Raw genomic sequence first — 24,943 nt, 5'->3', positions numbered from 1 at the left:
CAGGAGGCGGGGCGGAGCTTGCAATGAGCTGAGATCGTGCCACTGCACTCCAGCCTGGCAACAGAGTGAGACTCTTGTCTCAAAAAAAAAAAAAAAGTCTGCCAGGGAAATAATCTGAAGAAACCAAGACCTAGCTTTCCTTGTATGGAATCTGGTCTGTCTGATGGTGATACTGACAGAAATTTCGAGAACTGTCTGGAACACAGGGCAGCAGAACTGAAAGTGGGTCAGGACCGAATCAGATTCAGGAATGAAGGCGAAGTCTGGGAAGCCACTGGTTTCTGTCATGCTTTATCTCCATAGACAAATTTTCAAATCCCAGAAGGGACCACCTATAATTCTAAGATGCTGTTATATAGTTTTATCTGAAATGATTTGACTGGGGTAGGTGTACATTTTAAAGCAGAGAAAAAGTGGATGATCTCCTCTTCCCTACCCATAGTATCAGTGTCTGAAAACCCCTGCTCCTTATTCTAAAAATAGGCAGCACATGGGCGGTTGTGCTCAATGGCTTTTAGCCCAAACTTTTTATAGTCTGGATATGATTTTGCCTGGCATGTGTTGGAAAAGTTGATTTTCTGGGAAAGCCTTTTATTACCTCTGTGCTTTTAGCAATAAATACATTTCATTTGCCTAAATGTGAATCATTGTGTAATAGACTGACGTGATTTCCTAAGCCTGCTTGTCCTCTAAGAAGACTTGGAGTCTGATTGTGGATGAGTTCAGGGCCCTGAGAGCCCAGACTGCACCTGAGGAAGGGGCCAGGAGGAAGCAGATTCTGGAGCCGCAGGCAATGTGCAGAGAGCTTTGGCTGTCAGGCCTCGAATGGGTATGAAACGCTCTTTCTAATTTAGCACCACTGACATGCAATGTGTCAATGCTCAGAGCATCACCCTCACGCAGCCTGGATGTCATGAAGAGGTTACGGATGCTATGGTGGGGGCCTCCACTTACATGGTTAGAGAGTGACAATTAGCATAGGCGGCAACTACTGAGCTACCAGGATCACACGATGAGTGGCAATTAGAAGAGCTAATTGTCTATACTTATGACCTCACTCGCAGGGTACTAATTTTCATGTGCCAACTGCACGTGCCAGTATTTTCCTGGTATTCTTAGGTCATCTTCACACCCAAGAGCATGGCATGACTCATGGCCGAGATGGTGTGTTCCCATTGTGCCATGTGACTGTCATTACCCCATGGGGCCTCTGCAGGTAGTAAGCAGCTAACAGCCCTGCAGAGTCCGCCCCAGGTGGAAGCAGAGAGGAAAGGCGTGTGGGTGGCCTTCCAAAGGCGGGCGCCCGGTGAGTTGAGCAAGCAGGCCGCCTGTCTTCTAGGGTGACCGCTCAGGATCTGTGGCATAGCCCAGGGACAGGACCAAGAGTTATATCTATTTTGCATTTAGACTGAAAAGCAGTCTATATATATGAGAGAAAACCATTCTTGAAGTTAGCATTATATTGAGTTGGTTCCGCTATGATAAAACAAACAAACACCACACTGGCCAACTAAGAAAAAGGTTATGAGCCAAAGGTGGGGCAGTGGGCATGGGGAGGGGGTTTGAACTGGCTGTGATGCACAGCTTTTTTCCCCTCTTTTCTTTATTTGAAATGTTCCTGAATAGGACATGCTTTAAATAGAACTCCACCTTTTCTGTTGTTACAAAATGCTTGATAACCACCATTGTCCTCCTTCTCCTTTGGCTACTGCCTAGTTAACTGTTATTTTATTTTGACTTCATTTTCTTACTCCTTTAAAAAAATTTTATCTTTTAAAAATTTACATACAATAAAATTCACTTTTTTGGTGTGTTATCTGGTGTGTCATTAACAGACACAACAAATAACAGAGCTGTGTAACCACCACTATCAGCAAGAGACAGAAAAGCTCCATATCACCCAACATTCTGGGTGTTGCCCCTTCGTTATCAAATGCTCCCTTCTCCAAACCTCAGTCCAACCCTCATGTTTCTCCCTCCATGTAGTTTGCCTTTTCTAGACACTCACAGAAATAGAACCACACAGTGTGGAGTCTTGAGCCTGGCTCCTTTCACTTAGTACAATGCATTTGAGATTCACCCAGAGTGTTGCTGCTACAGAAAGACAGGGGAAAAAGATAATTAACAAAAAAAATTCTACCATACAGAAACTAAAGAGAAATACGGCTCCAAAGTTCTTACTTAGAGTATGGATTCATTTTATTTTGGATAAAAGAATATTTCCTTCTCATACATTATGATATAAAAACAACCTTTGTCTTCCTTAATACGCAAACACAAGCCTCATTCCCTAGCAAGAGTCTTATAGATTACAGACAGTGATAGCCATTTGAAATTACACCAATATAATATCACTTTTCTCATTTACATCTCTGCTCTTTGCCATTGGTAACTGCTTATTTTCCCAAAGGCTTCATAAAATGTTGGACTTCGAAGGGACCTCAGAGAGCATCTGGGGTGTCTGAGAGATCGGGGGGTCAGCAGCGTGAGAGTCACCTGGGGGCTCATTAGCAATCAGGCAGGGTGCTTGGGCCCTCTCCTGCCCTGCATTTTCACAGGGTTCTGGGTGATCGTTCTGAAGTGGTCCCTGTCCCAGGACTGGCCTGGGCTGGCCGCCAAAGTACCAACTACGGGGAGTCTCAGACCTTGTGAATTTTCTGGTCTAGCAGTTTGGGAGTCAAGGGAAGGAGCCTGGGAAGAATTTATATATGTATTTTTCTTTTTCCTTGTTTTTTTCTTTTTAATTTTTTCATGTGAGATGGGTCATGTGCTGACATCTTAACGAGGTTTGAGAGAGGCATGTGTCACACATGAGTGTGAACGCCCCAGCATCATCTGATGACCCACAAAAGGACAGGGAATTTACATATATGTAATACATATTTTTTGAGTCAGGGTTTTGCTGTTGCCTGGCTGGACTGCAGTGGCACAGTCATAGCTCACTGCAGCCTCAAACTCCCGGGCTCAAGTCATCCTCCTGCCTCAGCCTCCCAAAGTGCTGGGGTTACAGGCATGAGCCCCTGCCCGGTCAGGAGCTGATGTTTTCAGCAAGGCCCCTGAGCACTTCAGATTCACAGGCAGGTTTGGGAGCCACGGAGTGTGTCTAATTCTCACTTAGACAGGTGAGGGGGCAGCCCAGAGAGATGAGCCTCTCACCCACAGCACCTGGACCCAGTGGTGCTCTGCATGCAGCAATACCCGTTTCCCAAGCCCCGAGGGTCCCACACGCTGAGGGTCCCACGTCACAGTCCCGGCTGCTCGCCACCGCCGAGCACTGCTGGCTCATGTCTCATTTGTGAAGCAAAGGTGGGGGGGCCTCTGAGAGCCCTGTCTGCCTTGCCCCCAAGCCACTGTGTCAGCTCTGCAGGCTCTGCGAGCCACCGCACCCCACTCCGCCATGGCCATTGGGGTTTTTTTGTCCCCTGCTGCCCTGGCACACCCCTTCCCACGCTGGCACAGTGCGCTGCACTCTCCAGTCTGAGTGCCTAGCGGTTGGGCCGGTTTCTCTGGAACCTCAGGGCCATGGCACACGCAGCCCTCACTGCCTGCGGCTCTCAGGGTCACTAGAGGATGTGACTCAAGCACGGGCTCTCTGGGGGCATCTTCCCCTCCTCACAACTGGAGGAGGCGGCCGGGGCTCCTTCCCATGGCACACTGCAGGGCGCTGCCATGTTACATCTCTGTACCCACATTTCACGTGGGACCGTGAGGCCCTTGGAGGTAGGGACCATGCCTCATTCACACTCTGTCCCCAGCATCTCTTGCAGGATTTGACACACAGAGCACACTCCATGTGCTGTCTGTTAAACACATGCGTTATAGCATGGCTATTTACCCCCTCTGCCTGGCTCCAAAATTCATATTCTTCCCACATGGAATCTTCTATTTTTAGACCACATTTCTGACCATTATAATGACTTCCCAATTTCTGACACCGAGCATCAGTGGGTCATGCTGTGGAGGACTTCACCCTCTCCTTTGGTCCCCCCCCCACCCTCCATTCAATTCCTTCAGTCACCTTCATCTACAGTAAAACATCATCCACAATCTCAACTCTTCTCCAAGCCCTGTGCCCACCCAGTGGAATTTCTGATTGTTCGTTCCACCAGATGATCTGGTTTGATCACCTGCATTATCAGGGAGAATGTTTTCCAGGCGTCTCAAGTGGAGTCATTAAAAAGGAGACCACCAGACTTGTGGAAAGGAGGGCTGGGTCAGTGAGGCCCACGCTCAGCATCTGATGAGATAAATCAGACCATCTGCTGGGATCGCGCTAGAAAATGAGGCAAGGGCTCGGGAATGCCAGGACTCCCTCCTCCGGATTTAGTTCTGGTAACATTTGAACCAAGTGTTTTGAGGACAACTGTCAGTGATAAGCCAGACCTGCGTAAGCAATTCAGGGCAACTACTGTGACTCAGGAGCGTAAAGGTTATGGAGTGAAGGGATGAGTTTGTCAATGTAGGTCTGTGAGCAAGCTATAAAAGGAAGATGTTTAATGCTTACTGAATGTCTCTGTTTTAAAATCAGATTTCAACCTTAGGTCCAAAAAAGACACGTTTTTGTTTGGTCTTTTTACTGTTTCTATGCCAGGGTATGAGGTCAGCAGATTCGGAGTGACGTGCAGTTCCGGTGGTGAACACGAGGTGGCAGGCAGTAGCATCCACCGGCCCTTGGCTGGAGGCACAGATTTGCAAGCAGCAGTGATGTCAAAGATTTTGAGATTGTTTTGGGTTACAATGACTCATCTCGGTGGGAGAGAGGGCAGCTCCCTCATTTGTCACGGGGAGCTCACCTCCCATGGGGAAAGTCTTGACTGCAGAGTTCCAAAGATGTCGAAAGAGCACATCAAATTCCATTTTCCTTTCTACAGGGTGGTAGAACAAACTCAATCACTGATTCATTGGACAATTCCCTGCCCTTTGACTTGCTTAAAGGGAAGTGTTCCAAATTTGTGTATTGGCGGACCTGTTAGGCCCAGCCCATTGCAGAGGGTCCATGAGAGAGTGTTTCAGGTTATTAGCTTTGAGCCCTGGTTGGGACTAAGCTAGAACAGCAGCTGACATTTTTACTCTAGAGTGTTCACTGTTCGGAGCACTTTCCAACAGTCAGCCTATGTAGTCCTCACAAACCTCTACGAGGTAGGTACTGTCATTGTACCCATTTTATGGGTGAGGAAACTGAGGCACAGAGAGGTTTGGGCCATTCGGCTGGTATATAAAAGAGAAGATTCATATGGGGCTTTTCAAAAGAGTTCCATAGGGCATTGTCATCCACACACAGACTTCCCTTGAGGAACAGACACGACCTTAGACTCTGAATATATCTTTTCCACTGATCTTCCTGAGTTAAGCCAAAAGCAGATGGACAAATTGTCTACAAAAATAAACAACGTATGCCTGGGGTTCATGGAAATCCATACAAAACCAAGCCAGCCACAGTCCTGCAGAGGTGATTTAAGAACATGGCTTCTCTGCTTTAACCCTACCCTGCTCAAATGTAGCCATTTCACGGCTGATTAATCCCCCTCCCTGCTAGAGAGTGATGGGTAGAAAAAGAAGGGGAAACCCAAACAAGCCATTTCTGTTACTTTTTAGCAATGCCGGTCAAAGGGTATGCAGAGGAGGCCCTTGGAGCTGCAGGCTAATATTCTGAAATATTAACACACTCCAGGGAAATATTTAGATATAACCTATGCTTTCTCTAGCTTCTCTGAACAGATTCGTTGTTGAAAACAGGCTGCATTAGGAAGATTTTCTAAACAGCTGTGGAGTTCTGCATGCTAAAAAGGTTGGCTGATTAAGCATATTCTGAAGCAGGGTTTAGCTGGACCTTGGAGAAGACGAGCTTTGTGTTCCAGGGGAGTTGTGGGAAATCAGGAGGCCACCTCGCGGAGGCACAGGTTCCTCGGGAGAAGGCTGTTTTGGCTGAGAAGACCTGTAGGGAGGCCTGGGTGCTGACCACAGATAGGAGCTGAGATGGGACATGGGAGACAGTGGTAGAAGTCCCTGCAGTAACCCCACAGGCCGTGAGTAAGGGCTTAAGAGCATTGAGAAGAAGACAGCTGAGAGGAGAAAAGGGCAGAATGGTGGCCATTTGGTTTGTGAACAAACCGAAGTGATTTAACGCTGATCAGTTAAACACGGATTCACGTGATTTGGAGCCCCGTGCAGTCAAGAAGGAAGAGTACCAGATTTGAAGTGCTACCGGGGTTGAATCCCAGCTCTGCCACTTCTATGACCACAGGCAAGTCACTGCCCTTCCCTGAGCCTCAGTTTCTTTATTTGGGAAATGGAAATATTCACTGAAACCACCTAGCTGGGTTTTCTAGGAAAGAACTGATGTTACTGTTAAATCAGTTCTGATGATCTTTCCACCAGGTGGAAGAAAGATGTCACTGTTTTGATTTCTGAACAAACCAAGCTGATATAACAGTAACAGTAACATCTGTAACATATTTTGTCGTGAAGGAAACCAAAGGGTATGAAAGTGGCTTCGAATTTGACATCGAGAAGAAAAGGAAAGATAGGGGAGAAAGAGAACAGGTGCTGGGGTTCATGTACGAATGGGAAGGTTTTAGGGAGGTGCCAGATGACAGCACCAGTGGCAGAAGCCCACACATCAGATGGTGAACTTGGAGTCCATGTCACTGAACCCCAAGGGGCTGTCCAAGAACAGAATGAGTCTCACAGTGATCAGAATTATGTTTGTTTACAGCCAGAAGATACCCTCAGGATGTCAGCAGCAACTTAAGGTATCTAAACATACATTTGACTGTGAACGTGTGGAATTATAAGCTTGGCAGCAACGCCTAGAGAAAAACCTGGGCTAACTTTGAGTGTGATAACTGCAAGCCCTGCGACGGGACAGGGGACGTGGCCCGTGAGTGGCTGAGCAGCCCGGCTTCTTGCTCACGGATGTCTCATGCTCCCTGTTGCCTTGAAGCTTGGTGTGAGGAAGGTTAAATGGCAGACAGTAAAAGCCAGATCCCAATTCAGACTTCCTCATCTCTGTCTTTAAAGGTATCTAATATTTTGGAAATCACCTCGCTAGGAACTTGTACAAAGCTACTGTCCATAGTAACACCGAGTGTCTGATGCTGGTCCTGGAGCCACTGGCTACCAGGGCCACTTGATGGCCCTAGCACTGGCCCTGGGGCGGGCGGGACGTGTGGGCCGGGTTTCACCACGCCGGGGTTATTGTCTGTCGTCTCTCCAGTTAACAAAGGGCTGGTGCTATCTGGACATCCTGCACTCCCCCAAGACTCCCCGGTTTGGAATGATTATTTGGGCGAATGCTGAACACACATCCGCAATTAAAAAAAGAACAACAAACCACAAGAAACTGATCTTTCTTCAGTCTGGTGGAAAGATAATGCATGGCTCATTTGTCCAGACATGAAGCCCGGGGTCCTGGGTGAGAGGAAACCAAGTGACACTAACGTCCATTCCAGAGAAGTGACTCAGCTGGCGCCCTGTTGTCATGACATGGGCGAAAACAGCCTCCAGAACACTGGTTCTTCCCAACAGCACTTGTTAAAAGATAAATCAATAGCAGTTTTCATCCACGAAATAGAAGGCAACAACTGAGTGCAGCCGTGCTGCTCCCGATACGCTTCCTGCGCATTTGGTGTTCACAAAGGTGTAGCGGCAGCAGCGCAGACACCAAAGATGCACGCGGTTCATTAGGAACAAGGAGCATTACTGGGAGAGGGAAACTAGAGACCTGGGGTGGGTCTGCGCTGATCACGGTACATTCTTGCTTTCTTTGGGGTTGGAATATCCATACTGCGATTTACCCGTCACAGCCTGGGTGGTCAGCCTCGTAATATTAGTAAGATTATTCCTAGAAAGCTTCACCCGTGATGTTCTTGTGAGATTTTTGTGCAAGAATGTGTGTATATGTGTGCATGTATGTGTGTGCATGCATGTGTATATGTGCGTGTGTGTATGTGTGCGTGTGTGTATGTGTGTGCATGTGTGTATGTGCATGTGTGTGTACATGTGTGCGTGTGTGCATGTGCATGTGTATATGTGTTATGTGTATGTGTCCGTGTGTATATGTGTGCATGTGTGTACGTGTGTGTGCATGTGTATATCTGCATGTGTGTAAACGTGTGCACATGTCCATGTGTGTATGTGTGTGTATGTGTGCGTGTGTATATGTGTGCGTGTGTGTGTGCATGTGTATATGTGCGTGTGTGTATGTGTGCATGTGTGCGTGTGTGCGCGTGTCATGTGGCTGTTGTGGTCTTCTGCTCTCATTACGACCTGGGTTTGTCTCACTATGAATGTGCTGTTCAGCCAGGCAGGAGCAATGCCGCAAGGATGTCTGGAGCTTTCTCTCTGTGTCCACGCCCGGCCATGTGAAAGGCCTTCCACACCAACGCATCCCGCTTCCTCACTCCTAAAGGACCCACGACCCCGGCGATGGCCAGAGGGCGGCTCTGCATGTCTGGAACTTCGGATACACTGCAGTGGCAACACCTCTCACATAAGACAGGAGCAGGAGAAGGGGCAGGACTTGGGGACGGCCAGCCCACGGTGAAGCCACCTCTCCTGCCCTCACATCCCAGAGTGTGCGTTCATTCTCTTTTCGGGAAGCATGGTGACGGAGGAAATTTTTCTCTCTTCAAAAAGAACCTGGACATATTCCAAAGCCACTTCCTGTCCCCCATTCACACCTCGAACCATGGCGAGCTGGTTTCTGGCCTGACACTCTTCTTCAAGGGCCTGCAATGCCACTATCCCCAGCTGTGAGGGCCCCTCCCCACCCTGGGGACCCTTGTGGCCCCGGCACGGCTGCCCCCCTCCCTCCTGGAATGGGCTCCTCTGGTGGCCACGGACCTGCCTGGATTTCTCCTCACACCTCTGGCCCCTTCCTGATTCCTGTTCTGCTCAACATTGGAGTTCTGCTGCTCTCTTCCCCTCCGAACTCATGAGGTGGGACACTTCATTCACACCAAACGGCTTCAGTGAACGCTCAGAGGCGGACGGCTCCTACCTCCCTCCTGGACGCCTCTGTCTAGAGGGTCTAGAGATACTTTAAACTCAGCAGGCTTCAAGTTGAACTTCTTACCCCATTTCCTCCAACCTTGCTCCCAGCAAAACTCCAAAAAACAGAAACAACCCCCACCTTCCTTCTCTGCTCCTTAACTCAGTGAATTGCAAGGCCCATAAGCCGGGCTTCAGAACCTGAAATGGGGGAGACACTGCTGACCCCCGTCCTCACACTGCACTGGGAGGGCACTGATTCCATTGGGCTTTCCGCCAAGCATCTCCGGAGTCTGCCATTTCCTCTGCATTCCCAGCACCTCCTTCCTGGATCTGGACTTCCTCCTTGCTTGCTTGCATTAACTCTGGAACTGCCTCTGTGCACCCCACCCTGCTGCACCCTCATGCATCTCCTCTCTTAGCTGCCTTCATTCAAATTCTGAAATCCAATGTGCTCTCCGACCCCTTTCTAATGTAAAAACATGAAGGCCCCTCTGCTCCCTGCAGAGTGAAACTCCGGTCGGTGGGTGTGATGCCGAGGCCTCCTGGTGCTGCGTGTGCCACAGCTTTCTAGGTGCAGCTCCTCTCTACCCTGCACTCTGGTGGCTGGAGCCCCGTATCCATGGTCCCTCGCTGTGTCTGCTGACATCCCCACAACAATGTGACGCTCTCCTCGCTACGCTGGCCTTTCCACGTTTCTCCTGGTGAAGTGAACTGAGGCATCATTCCTCCTCGCTCACTTCTTCAGTGTCCCAGGCGGGAGCTTCTCCAAGCCCCTTCCTGCAGGGTTGGACCCTCCCACACCGGCTTTCCCACCCGAGGGGCGCAGTGCTGCCCTGGGCCAGAGAGGGTGCTCGTGAAGGGTTGGTTTCATGGTCAATGCAAGTAAATATCAATTATTTGAAATTATCTCCTCCATCCCACTGGGTTTATACCACACAGATTCCCAGCACCATGGAGAAGCATTGCCTCCTAACTGCCCTGCCCTCTTCCCCGAGGAGGCGATCGGGATAGGCTGCTTGGATACCAGCCACCTCTTGCAGGATGAGCCCCAGGAGCAGGAGACCCTGCCGGGACCCTGAAGGCATAGGGGGAACAAGGCAGATTCCGGTCCTCTCCCTTTCAGCCAGCAAGATTCAATTCCTCACAGTTTACCAGTCCTCAAGTGTTTAGTAATCACCAAAGGAATTAGGACTGCTGCCAAGGAGGCATATACACACATGCACAGATGTATACATACATACTTCTTAAATTTAGAAGGTGTGAAGAATAGGTAACGGAAAAAAAACATGAGAGAGAACAAAATGTATGAACTCTATTAGAAGTTAACTTCTGGCAGTGTAGTAGGAAAAGCGTCTCGGCTAATGTATAAATTACCAAGAAAAAAAAAAAAGAGTCCCACTAAAAAAACCAGGTACTCACATCGAAATTTCTAATCAAATTACAATTACTTTTGAAGCTCATCCCCCATAGAGAAACTTCTCCTGGGATGTGCTCTAGGATGGACCTGAGTTTTGCTTCTATTGGAGCCGGTCATGCAAGAGTGAGAGGTGTCCATCTGCAAACAGAATTCCATGCAGGGTATTGCTGTGAATTTACTGACATGCTCCTGCTTATGCTGTCACTTCCTTAAGACCAGACAGCCTGCGAACCCTGATGAGCATTTCCAGTCCTGTGCAGGGCTCTCAGCCTGGGACTGCTTGGGGCCTACACCTCACCCACTTCACCCCAACCTGCATTGATGAAGGAAGCCATCAGTGTCCGTAGGGGCAGCAGATCAGCTTCTGCAGGCCACACCCACATTTCTCTGATTTCTGACAGTCCGCTGGTTATGAACGACAATTTACTATCTGGTTTACATTTGGGAATTATGGTGAATGCTGTCATTTTGGCAGTGCTCAGTTTGGCAGTGATTTCTTTGAGCCAAATATTACTTTGTCGTGCAAGACAGTAGCACTTTCTTGGAAGCTGCAGATCTGACATGCCAGGAAAGAATCCAGGCGGCAGACACTTGATCACTGCAAGAGCAGCCATAGCTTCCCCCATTGTGATTCATCAGAAAATGACCTCCAGCCACAAATGCGCTTCATTGTTTTCAGTTGTTCTTCACTCACCTTCCCAAGCTCATTCCCAGAGACCCCAAAAATGTGCTGGGCTGATACCAGCAGGTTCCTGGGATGCTCTCTTAGAATCCATTGAGCAGCATTAAAACAAAGGCCACCTGCTAGTGGGAAAGACACGAGTCACTCTCCCCTCTTAGAAGACCCCAGAAACCAAAAACCAAGGGAAAAAGTGAGGTGACTTCAAATAGTATATAAATTGTTCAATGTGTAAGTTGTTCATACCTGCAGCTACCACCTCTTCATAAAAAGGGCAACTCAACCACGTTCACCTCCACAGAGCTGAGATCAGATGAATGGGCCCTGACTGTGGGGCCATTCATGTCCTCCAGCTTCTCCCCGTCTAACTTGGAGGTCTCTTCCTGGTGTAAGTTCTATGCCCTTCTAGGAAAACGTCAGGTGATGGAGAAGACGGGTCTGGGAGTGGAGCAGAAAGCCAGAAGGGGCAGGGAGGGGGAACCCTGCTCTCATGCTCCTGGGGTGGGGGCCGGGGGTGGGTCCCACACTGGGACCCACTAGTGGGCGTTTCCTGGGACACAGACTCAACCCAGGCTTCCATACAGCCTTGTCGAAGACATCATGAGTCCTAGCCTTCCCGAACCTCCACAATATCCACCAGCATCTATTTTGTGTTGGTCCATTTCCCAGCCATAATTCACCCTGGTGACCTCTGAAATAATCTGCTGCATTTGGATTTTACATGGATTTTCTAAAACGTTTCTCTGTAGCCCAGATCTCCCTCCAGGTACCACCCTCTTCTTCCTCTCTTCCGAACGTGTTTTAATTTTATTTATTTATTTATTTATTTATTTATTTATTTAATTTTGAGGCAGTGTCTCAGTCTGTCACCCAGGCTGGAATGCAGTGGCATGATCACAACTCACTGCAGCCTCAACCTCCTAGGCTCAAGTGATTCTCACTTCTCAACTTTCTGAGTAGCTGAGACTACAGGCATGTACCATCATGCCTGGCTAATTTTTTTTGGATTATGTTGCTTACTTAGGCTGGTCTTGAGCTCCTGAGCACAAGTGATCCACCTGCTTCAGCCTCCCAAAGTGCTGGCATTACAGGCATGAGCCACCGTGCCCGGCCCCAACTCATTTTAAAAATGGTGTGGATTCTACCCTTGTCTCCCAGAGGTACTAGGTCCTGTGGACCACTCCCTCCTCCTAACCTCCTCTTTCTCTGGGAGACCTGTCTGTGGCTCCTTTCCTGTCTCTCTGTCCACTTCGTCTTCATTTTCTTTTCAGGGGTTCCTTCCTGGACTCCTTCTTAATCAGTACTGTTTCTCAGACCCACCTCCTTGGTCCTGCTCTTCTTCTTACACACACTCGGCAATGGTGGGTCCATATGGGGACCCTCCGGTGAGCCGTGGCGGCTCCTCCTTGTTGTATTACACTCCCAGCACCTCCCTGTTGGCCTAGCACAAGTCATGCCTTGTGTCTTGGCTGGGGACAGCCTCCTGGCCTCCCCCTGCCAGGCAGTGAATTCTGAGAGAGTAGCTGCCTGATACAAGTCTGCACCCCCTGCCCATATCACAGAATCCTTCACACAGTAGGTGTCAGCATGTTTGCTGAGTATATGAATGATTGGAATATATTGATTTTTATAAGTCTGGTATTGTAGAGGAGTAGCAGAACCTTCAAATATGAGTCTGCATCTAAACAGCTCAACTGACCCAGAAAGTTTACCTTAAAAAGGCAATGAGCATGACTAAAATAAATCGAAATACCTCATACGTATATTATTTGCTAGCTTTTACTCCTTTGTTTTGAGCAGTAACTGCTATGGTCTGAATGTCTGTGTCCCTCCAAAATTCATGAGTGGAAATCTGATCCCCAGTGTGTTGGCATTAAGAGGTGGGGACTCTGGAAGGTGAGTAGGTCCTGGGGGTACAGACCTGGTGAGTGGAATTAGTGCATCTCTCAAAGAGGCCCAAGGGAGCCTGTTGTCCCTTCTGTCATGTGAAGACATAGCAGCAAGGCACCGTCTATGAAGCAGAGAGCCCTTACCAGACACCACATCTGCTGGTCACTTGCTCTTCAACTTCCCAGCCTGCAGAACTATGAGCAATAACATTCTGCTGTACATAAATCACCTGCTCTTAAGGTATTTTTGTTATGGCATGGACTATGAATGGACTGAGACAGAAATTGGTATTAAAAGTGGGGTGCTGGGGTAACAAATACTTAAAAATGTAAAATTAGCTTTAGAACTGGGTAATGGGTAGGGTCTGAAAGAATTTGGAGGTGCATGCTGGAAAAAAACCTACATGGCCATGAACAGAACCTTAAGGGTGATTCTGACAAGGGCTCATAAGAAGAGGGGGGCTGTAGAGAAGGCCTCAACCATCTTAGAGATTCCCTAAGTGGTCATGATCAGAATATTGGTAGAAATGTGGACAGGAAAGGCCATTCTGATGAGGTCTCAGACAGAAATGAGAAGCATGTTATTGAAACTGAAGGGAAGGCCAGCCTTGTCACAAAGCAGCAAATAATTTGGCTGAATCATGCTCATCTACTTGTGTTTTGTGGAAGGTAGACTTCTGAGACATAAAATAGGATATTTGGCAGAAGAGATATCTAAGCAAAGTGAGGGTGTGGCATGTCTTTTCTTGACTGCTTATAGTAAAGTGTAAACAGAGAGAAACAAATTAAAGATGGAATTTATCAAGACACAGAAAGCAGAACTGAACGATTTAGAAAATTCTTAGACTGGCCAGGTAGTAGAAGAGTAGAAAACATGTTCAGGAGAGAACATCAAGATTGTAGCCAAGAAAACATTTGATAAAGAGATGAGTATGGTAGAGGGAAGCCAGATGCTGCTAATCAAGACAACTGAGGAAGGACCTCCGGAGGCAATCTTTGGGGCTGCCCCACCCATCTTAGGCCCAGAATGCCAGGACCCTGGGGCCAAAACAATTTCAAGTCTCTGCTCCCTGCAATTGGGTGCAGTGCTCCTCGGCTGCCCCAGCTATGGCTCCAGTGGGTCCAGGTGCAGCTCAGATGGTCTCTCTGGAGGACACAGGCAGGAAGCCTTGGTGACCTCCACGTGGTGCCAACTCTGCAGCCACACAGAGTGCAAGAGCTGTGAGAATGTGGCCACCTCCACCCAGCTTCCAAGGGATGCCCTGGAGAACCTCTGTGACCAGGCACAGACCTGACCCAGGAGCAGGGCCAACACAGAGAGGCCCCACGAGGGCAATGTTGTGGGAGTGGGGCTCCTCACTCCTTATGGTGAGGGCTCATAGGAAGAAGAGAGCTGTAGAAAAAGCCTCAGTCTATCAGAACACCATGAATAATATTCTGTTCACGGCAGTGTAGGTTTCTTCGAGGTGGGGAGGTGTGGGAGTGGGGCTGCCCCCAGCACCCAGAACGGTGGAGTGACCAGTGTGTAACTCCAGCCTGGAGAGCTGCAATGAAGGCTGTGCCCAGTGAAGCCATGGGGGGCGGGGCTGCCCCGAGACTCGAGGAACCAATCCCCACCCCAGTGTGTCCGGAAGGCGGGATATGGAGTCAGAGATGACTCTCAAGACTTAAAATCGAATGTTCTTTGCCCTGTTGGGTTTTGGACTCACCTGGCATCACTTACTCCTTTCTTCTTTCCTGTTTCCCCTTTTTGGAATCGAAATGTCTGTCTTATGCCTGTCCCACCATTGTATTTTGGAAGCACAGAATTTATTGGATTTCATAGGCTTATACTGGGAGAGAAATGTGCCTCAGGATCAATCATACCTGGACTCTCACTTGGATCTGATTTAGATGATATTTAGATGAGACTGTGGACTTTAGACTTTTTAAGTCGATTTTGGAAAGAGTTAAGACTTTTGGGGGCTATTAGAATGGAATGAATGTATTTTGCATGTGAGAAGGATATAAATTTTGGGAGGTTAGGGGTGAAATGTTACGGACTGAATGTGTCCCTCCAAAATTCATAGGCTGAAATCTAATTCCCAATCTGCTGGTATTGAGAGGTGGTGCCTTTGGGAAGTAATTAGGTCATGAGAGTGATGTCCTCATGAGTGGGATTAGTGCCCTTACAAAGGAGGGAGCATCTGTCCCTTCTGCTGTGTGAGGACACAGCAGCAGGGCACCATCTATGAATCCAGGCTCTTATCAGACACCAAATCTACTAGTGCTTTGATCTTGGAGTTCCCAGCCTCTAGAACAGTGAGAAATAAATTTCTGTTGTTTATAAATGATCCAGCCTAAGGTATTTTTGTTATAACAGCCCAAGTGGACTAAGACAGTAACTGATTCACAGAGATTTGGTTTTCAAGACAACCAAGAGAACCCTTAAACATATAGGTGGATGTAAGCTGGTTAAATTAGCTTGAGTTGACTGTGCTGAGCATATCAGTTTCTCATGATACCAAGCTACTTAGAAAGTAACAGAACTGAAAGTTCTTCTAAAACAAAATGAGAACTTTGAAGAAGCTTTTTAAAAATAAGTTTTGCTTGTTTTAGTTCCCCTGGGTAGGCAAACATATAAACAAAGCTCCATTGTCTCTTCAAAACCCACTTAATTAGGTTTTCTCAAGTTTATATGGAAAACACCTTCGTGGAGTTTGACACATGCCATACTTCATATTGTTTTAACTACTCTTATTCATTTTGAAAGATACAGATGGTACTAAAATGAGTTGGGTTGATTCCCTTGAGCAAAGGCAATGCCAACAATACAAAGAACCAAGCGTCATCTACAAAATAGGTTTTAGTTTTGACAAAGTTTCTACCTATGAGCTTGTTCTCTGGTCCTCCTCCCCACATCCCAATTAACAGAAGGTAACCAACACTTATCTATGCAATAAACAAATGGGAATGATTTTATAATAAAGGGCAAAGCTGAACAACTGTTTGGATGGGACAGTCAGCTAGAAAACTGAAAACTGCTGAAGCCAACTCACTGGTTAGGAAAAAAGTTGGAAATGCGTGGGTGTGTTCTCAAGGTCTTAGGAAAATTCCGGAAGTCCAGCAGATGTTTTCTGTTAGGAGGCAATGGAAGCCCCAAGAGCTACATCATCTTCTTCATTCTCTTAATTATAAGTTTATTTACGAAATGTTTTTTTTCTTAAGTATTTCTCTGCCAATACTTAAAAAATAGAAGGCTGGCCAAAGTAGTCAACTCATGAGCCTTCCTGTGTAACCAGAATATGTGTACGTGGGCATGAAATCTCTATAGGAAGCAGAAATCTAGGCCCATCATTATAAATGCTTTATCTTCTGAATAAGTCTTTTATTTACTGAAGTGGAATTACAACGTTTTCTTTAATCTTATCAATTATAAAAGTATATTCAGGTTTCATTGATTACAATATTTTTCCCCCTTTTGGAAAATGATGTAATTAATAGTCATCATAGTAATTTTCTGTTTTTTTTGTTCTCTATATAAACATTAACAAATGGGGATAGATTCAAGGAATCAGAAGTTAGTGAAGCGTATTTTAAACATTTAGACTTTCTGCTGTCTTAATTTTGAATACATGTTTGAATACCTATGGGAGGCTACTTTTCTACTTCATTTGCTTTACTAGCTTCTGTGTTATGAAATCTAACCATCAACTCTTTCAGGGAGAAGGAATGAACATTTCCGTCTGATCAAAGTTTCAAAAGTCATGAGGTGAATTAATGTTCAGAAAATATCTAAAGTCTTATTTAAATTTCTCATCTGCTTAAGAACTTTTTCACTTTTTTTTTGTAGTAGGTGTCTGAAGACCAACTTTTTCACTTTTATCACATATGCAAACTGATCTCCAAAAGGTTTATAAGAGATTGGGTCTATATATCAAAAGCTACTTTATGAATGAATTAAGAAGGGAGTTTCCTATCTAGGCTGGCTAGTTAGTGAGGTTGCAGAAGCAGTCGGCATAAAAACTTTGTTAAAGTTCAGGAATCCAGCTGGCTGCATGTTTTGGAGAATTTGTCTGATTACTACACATGGTTACTAGATCTATTGTGAATATGGAACAAATTCAAGAACATTAGATTCTCTTGGCCTTGTGGAGATTACTCAATTCATCAAGAATTTTAATTGAGCATCTTACTGATGGAACTTCTGCAATTATCAAGCTTCAGAAGCCATGACCAAAGCAAACCTCACTCAAATCCTGCCTTCTCTTACCCTCAAAACAGAATGTTTTCCCCTAAAAGAAGCAGGTGGACTATCATATTCCTGCCAGGAAGATCATGCAGGGCAGGCATAATCAGATTAAAATCAATTGATGAATTGTGTGGGAATTTGCATTTTAAACATTTTCATGGCACATCCCCCCAAATTTAGACAATTTTTGAAAAGTTCCAATATTTTCATATATTTCACAAAACTGGATTGTGTCACCAAGGGAATGCTATGCATATAGAGAATAAAAGGTTTCACAGGACCTAGGCTCAGTTCCACACATTTATTTTTGTCCTCTGTGGGAAAGAAAATAGGTAAAGTGGTTCAGAGATGCAAGACTTTAGGTCTGGGGCCAACCAAACTCAAAGAGCTGCTTTAAAGCCCATTATGGGTAAAGCTAGACTTCTTCACTCTCAGACCAAGTCAATACGGGAGCTCACTTATGCCCCACATGCCAGCATGAATATGTCACTAATATATGATGGCTGTCAAGGTTCTCTGGTTGTTTTGTGAATGTTATCTCTCAAAGAGGTGTCTGACATCATAGGCTCTGAGGGCTTACGGGAGGAACAAGATTTTATCTTCGCTGTCCTTGGTGATCTAGACAAGTGGTTTAATCTTGGGCTCCTGTGCGGATGTGTGTGAGTTAAATAGCTAGTGAGGGAAAAATGTGATAGGTGTTCAATAAATTTTCTTCACCTTTCTCTCCAATGCCCTTTCATTCCTTTGACCTGCTTCTTAAACATCCTTCACAATAGTTACCAGAATACTGGGCACAGAGTGGCCTGGCTGCTTAACCACTTACACATTCTCCAGTTTTCCTGCCAGTAAAAAAAGCTTCTTACAACTAAAAACCGGCAGGAATTTGTGGTTGATCTCCTTTGATAAAATGGTCTAAGTGAGCCAAAAAAGATACAGTTATATATAAGTAAGGCTAAAAATACTTTTTTTGACTTGGTTAAAAAAAATTGTTAAAAAAAGTCAACCTAAATTGATTTGGTTGATGGACTAGATGACCTCCCACTCCATCCTGCCTTTGGTATGCTCTTATAATGCTGACTGTGCTTTTTGTTATTTGATTCTTTCTTTCTTTCTTTTTCTTTCTTTCTTTTTTTTTTTTTTGACAGCATCTCACTCTGTCATCTAGACTGGAGGGCAGTGACGCGGTCTCGGTTCACTGCAACCTCCGCCTCCTGGGTTCAAGCGATTCTCCTGCTTCAGCCTCCCAAGCAGCTGTGATTATAGGCATTTGCCACCACTAAAATCTAAAACCACTAAACTAAAAATGAAACACTAAAAACCACTAAAAACACCATTTGTGTTTTTAGTAGAGTCAGGGTTTCGCCATGTTGGCCGGGCTGGTCTCGAACTCCTGACCTCAACTGATCCACCCACCTTGGCCTCCCAAAGTGTTGGAATTACAGGTGTGAGCCACTGCACCCAGCTCACTATTTGATTGCTAAAGGAAATGATGGCTCTACATTTATATCTCTGATCTTTTGCTTATTTACATTTACTATTGTCATTTCTATAGGCAGTTGAGTTTTCCTCATAATAAACATGCATTTTATTATTTTCAAAAAGTTGCACTTGAATATATTTCACACCGTATCTTCCCCCCACCTAAAGGGACATGTAAAAATAGCAATAGAAACAACCAAAAAGGAGCAGTGACAAGAGAAGAAGAAAAAGGAAAAGGAAGCAGTAGGAAAAAAAAAAAAAGAAAAAAATCTGATTTTTGATTTCGATTTTTGAGCTTTTCTAAAAATAACTTCAAAGCCCTTCAAAATGTAATGGTGTGGAGAGTTGATCTTTCACTTTAGCCTGCATCTGTTTGCGAGTTTTCCCAGCAGAGATGACTTCTTCTCCATATGATACAGCTGCTCTTAAAGCAAGGATTTGCCCATCTTTTCCAATCATTAGGGGGTTGCTAAAGTTTAACGTTTGTGAATCTTTCTGTTGGACTCAAAATAACATCAATAAACTTGTGAATATAAAATATGGTGTAAAAGCCTTCTTCTGAGTGTCCTCTCACAGCCCCCAAACACAGAGCCGATTCTTTCTCCTGCCCCCATACCCACCCACTCCCTCTCTTTCCGGCCCACAAAGGACTATTCATCCACATGCGGCTGACACGCCCGTCTCAGATCGCTTTCTGCATGGTCCACATGATGCATTATTCCTTCTGCTACATCGATTTGCAAGTGGCAGTTCAGTTCAGAGCCGGTACTTCTGGCCTCCAGTTTCGATTTACTACAAAAACGTCTGCCTTGCCAAGATTGTGAAATATGCCACCTACAATGTTCTTAAAAACGGAAAAAAGTTCAAATGTTTATTAATGGAAAAATGTGCATCCATCACCAAGTGGAAATGAGAAATAAAAATTCATTTAAAAAATGCTCATATGGCTTATTTCCCTCCAATCAAGCCTATAAATATTGACAACCTGAAGCCTGAATCCCTATTTAAATGACAGGGACCCAGAGTGATGGCTTGTGATGCTCTGAGGGGTTCTTTGGTTCCGGGGCTGCCCAGACCACTTCCCTGTTAGAGTTGTATTTGGCAGAACCTCCATGCAGAAGTCCAAGACTGTTCTGACGCATTTGTAAGTAAACAGACTGTATAACTTATCTTCAGACAAATATCAATGGGGGCGGATAAACAGTCGGCCAGAGGAGGTTTTCCAAAAACTCTCCGACTGTCATGTGATATTAACAGGGCTACACTGTGGTCTTGGCAGGCCTGCTCGGGCCTTGAGCAACGTTATGACCAAGGATGGTAGTAGGCTGTGAATAAACTCCTATTAGTCATGTCCGTGAAGCCTGGGTGCTCAGGAGGGAGAGCGAGGCTCAAGCCTTGTGGAATTCAGTGTTCTGGCTTCAAACTCAAAATAAAACCACAAAACATTTGCACATTGACTAGACCTCTTCTCTGAAATCTCTCTATGCATACCATCTGACATGTTCAACAGTTCAAAAAATGAAAGGAGACAAAAATTTGCTATTTGTAAGAAAGAAATTGCAATTCTCTACAATTTGATGCTGGTTTTATCATTAGGGATTGGAAACCGCCTTTAATTCTCTCCTCACAAGAAAAAAGGGTCCGCTTAGTCATTTCTAGTAAGATTCTGAATGGCTTAATCTTAGACTGCCATGGGGTTTAATGACGGGGTGGTCAGTCCCCATCATTAGCAATGTTAAAGGAGGGTGTGGTGGGATGTGTCATGATCAAAGGGCCATGAAGGCATGTTCTCCAGAAAAGACAAGAGCCCCATTTCACAGAACTTCTTGCTGGCCAGATTCTACCACTCTTGGAGCTTTCTTGAGTATAAAACAATGCCCCTGCCTCAGCTGAAGTCTGGAGTGATTTGACCCAGAGGGCTACTCAAGAAAAACACGGGGCATGGAGTTGGACTGTGCATGCTCCCCCATTTCCAACGCAAGCCTGCATGGGAACCATCTTGTCCCTCTTATTTCAGAGTCAGAGCAACTTCCACATGTTTTTACAAGCATGGGCTGGTTGTTAAAAATCGTTCTCAATCTGCGAGATTCAGTCACACAAATCCCCAGTCAGATTCACATTTAAAAGAATAATGGAAGGTCAACACTGGTATCAGTTGTAGCAAATGCAGCACACTAATACAAGATGTTAATAATCAGAGGAACTAGGGGTGAGAGGTAGCGGGAGGGGATATGGGTACTCTCTGAATAAGTTTTGTTTTTTTGTAAATCCAGAACTGCTTTAAAGATTAAGTCTATTACAAACAATAGAAGGGAGAGAAGAGTACATTGATTTTCACTAAAATCTTTTCCTTCTTTTGACTCGTTAGTTTTTATGTATTTTATTCCATATCCTTCAAATGGAATTAGAAATGGACTTTTATTTTGAGACAGAATCTTGCTCCATTGCCCAGACTAAAGTGCTGTGGTGCGATCTTGGCTCACTGCAACCTCCGCCTCCTGAGTTCAAGCAATTCTTGTGCCTCAAACTTCCGAGTAGCTGGGATTACAGGCATGCGCCACCAAACCTGGCTAATTTTTGTATTTTTGTATTTTTAGCAGAGACGGAGTTTCGTCATATTGGCCAGGCTGGTCTCGAACTCCTGACCTCAAGTTACCCGCCCTCCTTGGCCTTCTAAAGTGTTGGGATTACAGGCATGAGCCACTGCGCCCAGCCAGAAATGGACTTTCGCATTTGCTTCAAAAGCACAAAAACTTTTGGGGAAAAAGTTTTCAATTAGAAACAAAATGTTATATCCAGTTGAATATAATGACCACATCTGAAAATGTAAAATGAAAATCACAGGAAAAATGTGTCACGTTCTCATTTAACTTTGCAACATGAGGAGTGGGGCAGGGAGTGGAGAGAGAGACACAGACAGGATGAATAAGTACTGAGATTGTGGGACACCTCCCCTGCCATCCTCCCCATCAGCAAATCCCCCATGTGCCTTCATACAGTATCTGTCCACAATGAATGAAACCCCTCTTTAAAGACTGTCCTCTGTCACACAACATGGCAGTGGCAGTCACTTCCCAGGCAGTGCTCCGTAGAAGGAAGAGTGACTTGTTCTAATGTTGAAGGGAACTGGCTTTGCTGGACCTCCTAAGACACAACCACTGTGCTCCAAAGTTGCCCTGCCTGAAGGATTTGTAAGGGGAATGCTGGCAATACCTAATTATCATCTTACGCTTTGATTTGAGATCCAGTCCTCCCAGAAGGAGACAGGTCTCCGCTGTTGACCTCTGGGCACTAGGGCCAACCCTGTGTAGGACCCGTGGCTTTGCAGAAAATGGAGGCTGCCAGGAGTTCTCCAGCTCTGGCTCCCGGGAGACGTGCTGCACCCTATCTTTCCATGTGTCTCCAGCAAGAAGCTGTGGATAATTTGACATGTGTCTGCTAATTCCATCAGATCTTTTTTACGTGTTTTGAATTTGTTCTGAATTGAAAATCAAATCTATATCAGCAAGTTGTGGGAGTGGAGAAAAATTAGGGGGTGGCCAGGGGATCTGAGCAAAGAGCACCAGATGGGCCAGAACTCTGGTGTATGTTTTGATGTATTACATGATGGAATGCATCTCACTCTAGCAAAGGCAAAGGCAGATAATTCATCGGCCCACCTGCGAAGGAGCCCACCTCTCCAGCAGCAGTGTGGGAAACAAGGCTGACTGAAGCGTGGCAAATGGCAAGGCGAGAACAAGGAACTGAATATTGGCCAGAAAATGGACCGAGAGGTCATGTGCACCAAGACCATCCTTGTGTAATTGCACGAGTTAGGAAATGAACATAGGTCAACACAACTGGGGTACGGGTCATGCAGTCTGGGACGCACGTTTGGATTTGTGGCTGTGAAACATCCCCAGGGTATGATGGCGCTACCAGGAGAAGACCTGTAACTCAGAAGTCAACATTCCTCTCCACTCGTGCGAATGTCGTGTGACTGTCCTATCCTCCATGTTCAAATGCTGACCAGTCTAACTAGGTTAGAAACAGTTGACAAGTGGCAAATTACTGAGCCTCTCTGTTCCTCATGTTAAAGGGGGAAAATAGTAATAAGTGAGTTAATTACACACAGACACACACACGCACACACAGAGCAAAACAGTGTCTGGCACATAGTAAGCACTACATCAATGTTTTCTCTTGTTTTATGATTATAAAATACCTATTTGCCAGATTATCAAGGGAGTTAAAAGATCCTTAACCTAAAGACCTGTGAGAAAAATGTTTTAAAAAGTCAAGCACAGGTGGTTCCAGCATGGATTTTCTCTCACGCTTCTACTGTCCCATCTGACTCTTCAGCACACAGATATGGTGGAGAAAGCCCTCATATAGTGGCAGGGGGTATGGCCAACACCTCATTCTGCTGGAAGGTTTTTACTATGAGTCCTATAGTAATGTTTTGGGCAAAGATACTTTGGCCCTCGTTGTATCTGAGTCATGTAAAAAAGAATTTTTTTTTTGACAGCTTCTCACTCCCTCGCCCAGGCTGGTGTGCAGTGGTGTGATCTCGGCTCCCTGCAACTTCTGCCTCCCAGGTTCAAGTGATTCTCCTGCTTCTGCCTCCTGAGTAGCTGGGATTACAGGTGTGTGCCACCACGCCCGTCTATTTTTTATATTTTTGGTAGAGATGGGGTTTCACCATGTTGGCCAGGTTGGTCTCGAACTCCTGACCTCAAATGATCCATCTGCCTTGGCCTCCAAAAATGGTGGGATTACAGGCGTGAGCCACCGGGCCTGGCCTTTTTTTTTTTTTTCCTCTTTATAGTGGGATTCTCTTAAAATGGCCTAGAATTTCAGCACTAAATATAGCTGAAAATTGAGTAACTAAAATCCAATAATAAAATCCTCACTACTCAGACAAAGAATTGAAATACATTTCAACAGAAATATTTCATTTTATATAGCCTTACATTATACTGGATTGTATTCATAAAAATAGTAGTCCTAACATAATTTCCACATCCAAGTATTGCCATTTATAAATTCCAATCTTTTGAAATTATTCTTGGATGGGAGAGCAATTTAGCATTAAGAAATTGAGCCAGCGAAAGGTTCAGTTTCATATTTTAATTTTATATTTCCCTTAAATAGCCTTTAAAATGAGCTTGTTAGAGAAAAGAAAGAGCTCAATTTTACCTTACAAAAGAAAAGCACATGAGATGAACTGTATTCAGCATTTTTCATGAATCTACACTGCCAGAAGGGATTTGAAGCCAACCTCCACACTGTTGCCTTCAGCACCACCGTGGGCCAATCCTCCCAGGTGGGGGACACCAGGGGGAGATCAACAGTACCTCGCAGCTGTTTGTGTGGATATTTGCTGAATCATTGTGGAGTTCTCGTTCCAGGCTAGTCAAAATCCTCCATGTAAGTTTTTCCCTTCTTATTCTCTACATGGTGAGGATGAAAATCAGCCACCTGCCCCATGGCTATCAGCCCTTTCTAAACTTACAGACTTAATACAATTATTTCTTAACTTTACTTTCTTGGTCCTAAATTGTCTCAGTTCTTCTACTTCTTTCTTTTAGGACTTAATTTATAGTTAAAGAGGAGGGAGGATAGAGGGCACCACAGCAGACCAGATGGTTTCCAGAGCAGGAAATAGCCAACAATTATTCTTGACCACAGTTAGATAAGGGTCGGCAGAGGATTTTAAAGCAAGGGATTCTCAGGCATCCCCTGAGGAATCAGGAATGAGACAGGCGTTGTACTAATATGGTCTTTTTTTCTGCATGGGGTAGGGGACATCTGCTGCTGCACAATACATTTTTGGGTGAACAATTCACAAGCATTTTTCACATACTGAGTGGACACACAGGCAGAGGGGCCGGAAGAGCCCTGCGGACTCACAGCACTGTTGGGACCTCCTCTCTTCCCACTGCCCTCGAGGGTCCCAGCTTCCTCCTCTTCAAACCCCCCCCTTTCTCCCTGGATCTTGGAGATAAATAACCAGCCCTCCTCCATTTATGTTTCAACTATAGCACCACTCTTTGAGTTTACTCAAATTGGTTTGGAACGTGAGTGCAAGAATAAATCAATTCTTTAGACTCTTCATATTGGTTCTTTTAAATCAGTCAAGTTGTTGACTGATTTGTTTTCTTGATGATTCTTTGTTTTACTCTTAAGTTCTCACCATATTCAACTGTGACTTTCAGCATTTCAGTATTTCTTTCAAGCTCCTCTTTTTTCCTAGAATCTCAAATCTGAAGTTC

General features: G+C 45.4%; 1 protein-coding gene and 1 non-coding gene across 3 annotated transcripts in view; both read right to left on the bottom strand.

Moving 5' to 3' along the window:
• COL4A2 (collagen type IV alpha 2 chain) overlaps positions 1–24,943 on the bottom strand; it is a 206,113-nt gene that overhangs the window by 93,685 nt on the left and 87,485 nt on the right. The gene's annotated exons all lie outside the window — the stretch shown is intronic.
• Positions 2,753–2,855, bottom strand: LOC112128667 (small nucleolar RNA U13). The gene has a single exon (XR_002911156.1). It is a non-coding gene; the product is annotated as a small nucleolar RNA U13 (small nucleolar RNA).

Source organism: Pongo abelii, chromosome 14, assembly GCF_028885655.2.
Source record: "Pongo abelii isolate AG06213 chromosome 14, NHGRI_mPonAbe1-v2.0_pri, whole genome shotgun sequence".
NCBI lineage: Eukaryota > Metazoa > Chordata > Mammalia > Primates > Hominidae > Pongo > Pongo abelii.
The sequence above is the reverse complement of the archived record's forward strand: the minus strand, read 5'-3'. Positions and strand labels throughout refer to the sequence as shown.